Source organism: Nannospalax galili, unplaced genomic scaffold (assembly GCF_000622305.1).
Source record: "Nannospalax galili isolate Female #2095 unplaced genomic scaffold, S.galili_v1.0 scaffold131, whole genome shotgun sequence".
Taxonomy (NCBI): Eukaryota; Metazoa; Chordata; class Mammalia; order Rodentia; family Spalacidae; genus Nannospalax; species Nannospalax galili.
Genome location: NW_008332088.1, coordinates 5,492,111 through 5,499,676, shown reverse-complemented (window position 1 = coordinate 5,499,676; position 7,566 = coordinate 5,492,111).

Sequence of the window (7,566 nt, the reverse complement as noted above, 5' to 3'; positions counted from 1 at the left end):
CGGGGAAAAGGAAATCTAGGTCATCGGGCAAATTTCCCCGCTTTTTAAAAAAAAAAAAAAAAAAAAAAAAAAAAAAAAAAAAAAAAGTGAAATGAGTAGGCAGAATACAATCAAAACTTTTGTTTTTATTATTCATTCATTTAGTCTATGTCTTTAGATGATTTAAAGTGTTACTTTCAAGGAAATTATTGTTGATTTGGGACTTGTTACTGCCATTTTATTAATTATTTCCCCTATATTTTGTTTGCCTTCCAATCCTGCTGTCTTCCTTTTATTTGCTTTTGTACTATATAAGTCTGTTAGAGGAAATTTTCAAACTGTAGTAAGCCTTAGTTAGAAAAGGAGAATCGTTGATTGCTTTGGTCTCTGTTTGATTCCATAAAGCATATCTAAAAGTTAAGAACTATATGCTTCAATGTTACTGAAAGAATAAATCTCATTTTTTTGTGACAAAATAGTCACTTATTTGAGTTTCTGAATAGGTCAGCTTGATTTAATCATATCACATATTAAAATTTTTCATCACTTTGTAATCCACAAATATATGCACCTATGGTTTTCAACATGTAATTTGTGCTTTTTTTCTCATTATATTGTGTAAAACTGCAGTTTGAAAGGCTAGTAAATCGAATGTAATAGAAGCAAATTTAACCTATATTCAGTATATGTTTGCTAGTTTAAGGATTCTATTTTACTTTGGACAGATTTTTGTTTTAGTTTTCTTTGTTTTGAGTCAGTTGCTACAATTTAGCATAGGCTGCAGTACTAGGATTAGAGGCTGTGACACCTCTTCTGGATCACATGATAATTTTTGATTTGTTTTGAATTGTTGTAGAGACAGGACCCTCTTGTAGCCCTATCTGGCTTGGAACTTGCTATGTATACCAGACAGGCCTTGATTCTTGGACTTCTGCCTTCTGATTGCTGGGATTAAAGGCATACCACTAAGTCCGGCCCTATGACAAATTTAAGGAGGAAAAAGATGTATCACATTATTTATTTGACTAATTGTTCAAAGGAATTTATACGGAAATGATTGACATTTTACTTTCCTAATATCTTAATAAAAGTGGAAACATGGCTACGCAATTTAATCCCCTGAAGAAACTTCTCTGAGAGGTTGTTGGTCTCTTTTAAGTACAGTGAAAGAGAAGAGAAATAACAGAGCTAACAAACATTTCTAGTTCTGAGTTTGCCCACTTGCCTGAAAATAGTAAACAGTGTCTCTGAATAAGGCTAGGGTTCATATCTTCAGAATATTCTATAAACACAATTCTTTCTGAGTACTTTTTTTGTTTCCTCATCTGAAAGGCAATCTGTTCGAAGAATATTAAGGTAAACAAGAAATAGTTGAGCCTAATGCTTGTCTTGTAGTAAACATTCAGTGTATTTACATGTCTGGTTTAAGAAGGGGCAGGTTTTTAAAAAAAGATCTCATAGCCATGACCAAGACAGAAGATTGACATATCAAAATTCTGTGTTCTAAGAACCATACCACCTGTTATTAATACTATAAAATAGGGTTCAAACACCTTGACATTTATGATAATACAATATATTCTTTGCACAGGGTTTGGACAAGTATTTTTGCATGACAGAACCCTAACTTTTCTGTGCAGATAGACAATAAAATTGTAAGATAAATGATAATTTTATACAATTTGCTCTCTGTATAGCATTAACACTGGCTCCTCAATGTATACCAGTTGAAAGGTGACTGAATAAAAATTATTATGACATAGCCGGACGTGGTGGCACACGCCCATAGTCCCAGCACTTGGGAGGCAGAGGCAGGCAGATCTCTGTGAGTTCAAGTCCAGCCTGGTCTACATAGTGAGCTCCAGGACAGCTGGGGTCACAGGGAGACCCTGCTTCAAACAGACAAAAAAAATTATTATGACATTTAGAACATAGTAAAAGTAGTTCTTCATTGTCATATTTTTCTTTCCCTCCTTCATCAACTTCATTTCAGTTGTTTCTTCTGAGCTGGATGCTGAGATGAAGGAGTATTGAGAAAAATTAAGGATTATTGTTATTGGGACTGTTTCAATAATAAAATGCATTCCTCCAAATGCAATAAAAGGCCCCAAAATTTGACCAGAAATCTCCTAAAGCTGATAAACATATTAATGAAAGGAACAAACTACATCATCAACATACAAAAATGAGTAGTCTTCCTACATATCAATAATATACATATCAAGAAGATTTTAAGCTGTATTACAGAGCTATAGTCATAAAAACAACATGGCACTGGCACAAAAATATACCCATAGATCAAGGAAACAAAACTGAAGACCCAAATATTAGTACATTCAATTTCAGCCACCTGATATTTGACAAAGGAGCCAAGAAAATTCACTGAAGGAAAGACAGCGTGTTCAGCAAATGGTGCTGGCAAAACTGGATCTCAACCTGTAGAAAAATGAAACTAAACCCCTATCTTTCACCCTGCACAAAAGTCAATTCCAAATGGATGAGAGACCACAATGTAAAACCTGAAACTCTGAAACTGTTAGAAGAAAACATTGGGAAAAACCTACAAGATAGAGGTGTAGGAAAGGATTTTCTAAACCAGACATCAATTGCTCAGGAAACAAGGGCAAAAATTAACAAATGGGACCTCATTAAACTAAAACACTTCTGTACATCAAAGTAGGCAACCAGGGAAGCGAACAGAAAACCCATAGATTGGGAGAAAATCTTCACCAGTGACACATCTGACAGATGTGTATCGAACTAAAAAAACAGAGAATCAAGACAAGAAGGAATGCAATTAAAAGACGGGATAAGAAGCTGAAGAGAGAGTTCTCAAAAGAAGAAGTAAAGATGACTATGAAGCATCTTAAAAGTTGTTTAACATCACTAATAATTAGGGAAATGCAAATTAAAACCACTTTAATATTTCATCTTACCCCAGTCAGACTGGCTAAGATCAAGAGAACAAATAATACCAAATGTTCAAGAGGATGTGGGGAAAGGGGAACACTCATCCACTGCTGGTGGGACTCCAAACTTGTTCAACCCGTATGGAAAGTATGAAGAACTCTTAAAAAACTACAAATGAACCTACCATTTGACCCAGTTATATCACTCTTTGGCATATACCCAAAGAACTCATCCTATTGCAAAGACACTTGTACATCCATGTTTGTTGCTGCTCTTTTCACAATAGCTAAGAGATGGAAGCAACCTAAGTGTCCCTCAATTGACAAGTGGGTAATGAAAACATCGTTCATTTATACGATGGAGTTTTACTCAGCAGGAAAGAAAGATGAAATCATGAAACTTGCAGGTAAATGGATGGAACTAGAAACTGTTGTACTAAGTGAAGTAACACAGAATCAGAAAAAAAAATCAGCATATGTTCTCCCTCATATGAACCAAACCCTGATAAATGAGTATGTATCCAGACATAACTACAGGAACCAGGATAATGGAAAGGAAACAGTGAGATAAAAGAAAAGAAAGAACCTGAAAGCGGGGGGAGGGAAGGGTATACAAGGAACCTAGGGGATAAAGGAAAAGAAGGAGCTCAAGAGAGGTAGGACCATAGAAGAAGGGTATTATTAAGGGAAAATGGGGGCACCTTAAGTGGGAAAACCATGATGGAGGGGTGAGACAATATGAGAGATATATCAAGATTTATCTACATGGCACACAGTAATTAAAAGCACAGACTGGTAGAACTAACCTTCTTGGATGTTTAATAGACATACTTTGAAGCCTATAATAATTTTCTCAGAGGGACATAAAGGACAGTTTTTGCTCCTTGCCCTCCTAGGTTGACTAGTTCCAGGAGACTATGAGCATCTCTCAAAATGTCCTGTAATTGTGGTGGGTCATCTGTCCTCTTGATCAAGGAGGCCAAGGAGACCTCACCAGATGGACTTGAACCAGTGTCTAGTCTACAAAGAGGAGGGTCAACACAGAGGAATCATTTCCTCCATGCTTCCAAGTGAAGCCAACAATGGTTGAGCAGGCCCTTTGATTTATCTTTACATAGGTGAAACTGGTAAAAGAAAGGATCCAGGAGCTCTTCCCAAGCCCATGTGACCCCTGAAGAACAGATCCTCAAATGACCTTAAGAGTAAAAATAAATTGGTTTATCTGGGCCAACTCTATGGCCTTAAATACCCCAAAAGAAAGTATAAGCAAAAATTAAAGGGGCCAATAAAATTTCTTAAGTGTCCATATGCATAGCTAAAGGCTACATAACAAGCAACAATGCCAGATAGGGGATACTTTCTTTTGAGTTGTTAGCCAGGGTGGCCCAAAGGACTCCCAGATAGTAACCCAGCACAGAACTGTGTAAATGAACAGCAGATCCCAATCTTATCTAAAGGAATATTTACAACTGATTGCTGCTAGATGAGGAAGAGCTGACCCTCCTTAAACAATGACCTCTAGATAGGCTGACTAGATTCACCAGAAAGTCAAGTAGTGGAGAATGGCTGGGGTGCCCACAACACAGCAGACAGTAGGAGGGATATCAGAGTTTAAGGGCTCTAGGGGGAGGGAGGCTTTGGGAGAGTGCCATCTGGGAAGTGGGTGTATAGTTGAATAAGGTGGTTTGGGATGTTCTATGTGATACACACACACACACACAAATCAAAAAATGAAAAAAATTGTATTATATTTGAGGAGGAAGCATGGACATTCATGTCATGCTATTTAGTATAGGTGATAAACATTACCATTGAAATCTACCCGATGACTTTATAGACATACACAAGCTCCAAGGATTCAAGTGCAACCGATTTTGACTATTAATAATCAGATACATTTAGATTAGAGATGCATGTGCCAACATCTCAGTGTTAGTAGCAAAAAAATGAGCCTTTCTGCAAGGAACAATATATTCTAAAATGAAATGGAGATGTTTTTTAAAGGTTAAAAAACTCATTCAATTTTATGTCTTACAGGGCTTATACTGAGTTCAATATTGTATAACTGTATTAACTCAACTGTGAACCTAGAAACTTGCGCCCACTTGTGAAAGAGATGTACTCTTGCTCTGGAGTGTGTTACCGAATACATTAAAGCTCTAGTGTAATTTTTCTTCTAATCATGTGGTTATTAAAAATTAAAACAATGATTAAAATAATATTTTTTCAAAGCATAAAAATTTGCTCCTTAATAATTAGTAGATATGAAAAACATTACCATTGAAATCTACCTGATGACTTTATGTCTATACTCATATGCCAAGGAGCTCAGGAAGTAACCGACTGTGACTAGTAATAGTCAAGAGATTAGAAATGCATGTGCAAACATCTTAGTGTCAGTTGCATTAAAAAAGCATTTTTCTGTATGAAACTGTATATTTTAATAATGAAAACTTTGTATTTTAATAATGAAATGGAGATCTTTTTAAAGGTTAAAACATCATTTAATTTATGTCTTATAGGGTTTGTACTGAGTACAATATTGTATAACTATAATAATTCAACTGTGAACCTAAAAATTTACAACCAGTTTTGAAAGAGATGCATCTTACCTCAGGAAAATGTTATTTCAATGCTGTATGCTGTTGTAATGAAATGCTTCTAATTAAGTCTTCTAAGTATGTGATTTTTAAATAAATAATTTTTTAAAAATTTTAAATTAGGCTTTATATATTTTTGATGGTCTGAATCATGGCCTTGATAACCTTCTTTTGTTTGATGGAATAATGTATAATTTTTATGTCACTAGTTCCATATGGGAAAAAAATCGTCTCTTAAATTAACTTTCATTGTAAGACCAAGTGCTAAAGATATCCTCCAAACTCCCTGAGAATAAATGCAACTCAATGAAACGTCACCACATTCCATCCTAGAAATAATGGAATAATAGAGCAGCTACACCTTGATCAGGGGGCAGGTAGAATAATAAATGGTGGCCAACTCCCTAAGTTCTCCAAATAATGTGGATTATGTTGTATTGCTTCAATTGATAAAATGTTGTCTAAATGGACAAAAGTACCAAAAACTATAGCAGTTGAAAATGTTCTGTTTTAAAAGAAGAGTGGTGCTGCAGGATCTTGATCATATTTGTCCTTTTCAGACTTTGAATGCAGAAGTATATTTGAGCAATACACCCACTATTTATTGTTAAAAAATAAATAAAAATTATAAATAAAATAAAATAAACAAGAAAAAATATACATACTAAGAAAGAAAGCTGTCTTCTACATGGGTTTGAGGGATCTAAACATATTTTAATGGTTTTTGTCAAACACTTTACTGACAAAATCATCTCCCAAGCCCTTTATTTTCTCTTTTAAAGACTTATGTGTTGAGTAAGTTTTGCTCATGGATCTAGATCTATATAGAACACAATAAAGATAATCATATGTAATATAATCATGTTTCCATATGTATACATTTTTATTTCTAAAAGCATAGGAAAAATAATAATTGGAAATTCTTCTGAGCTTCCTACTTAAGGTAAGGTACTCATTATGTATTTAAAACAAATCTATGTTAAATAGCCAAGCAGTTTATTGATTATCCACATAAAAATAATTATATCTCAGAGATGGAGAGATAGAACACTGGTTACCGCTCTTCCAAAGGATCTGGGTTCAGTTCTTAGCCATCACAAGGTGGTTAACAACCATCCCTAACTCCATTTCCAGGAGATACAATGCCCTGTTCTGTCCTCTCTGTCCATTATATGACACGGATACACTTACACACATGCAGGGAAAACATTCATACACATAAAATAAAAATACTGAAAAAAGATAAATATATCTTAATGATTACGGCAGCACACCCTCCAAATCTAGCTGTCCATATTTGTTTCTTACTTAACTACAGCATAATGTTTGAGAGACAGAAAGATATTAGGGATGTATTTATATCCAAAAAGGCATCATTTTCTAATTTTTATCTGGTAATTCTACAATACTTAAATTATTACTGTAAGTCACTTTTCAGCACAGCTCAGCTGCTGCTTGCTATGTGCCCATGATATTCACAGTGAATATTCTATATTCATAGCTGATGCTGTCTATTTTGCTACAAAAAGATGAACCATCTTATTAATACTCCCATGAAGACTTAAAAAATGCTCTCAGGCATGTTCAGTTGATTAGAAATGTCTCCCTTAAGATAGGACAGGAGACTCTTTTCACTTCTAATTTTCAAAACGTCTCTTCATTTCTGATGAAATGTTCCAGATCAACAAATAGCCTTGGAGACTGATAGCCTTTTAAATCCCGCCAACGCAGACAATGAATATGATTACGCCATGAAACTCCAACTCTGTTTTGGATAATGATTTTCTTTAGAATATATAAAGAAACATTATGTTTTAAAAATACTTAGCACCTACTCAGATTACAGGGGTTTTATACCATATACACTTCATCCCTCCCTCCCTCCTGTCTTATTTCCCTGCTGTTTATTTTTCATTTATACCAAATATTGAACTCATCTACAATATTAGGTACATATTCCTAAACATGCTGTAATGTGGAAATGGAAGCCTAAGAATATGCAGTTCCTCTGAGATCTTATAGTCTGTTCAGTGAAATGAATAACAGAGACAAATCCCAGGCTGAGTATCACATGCTCT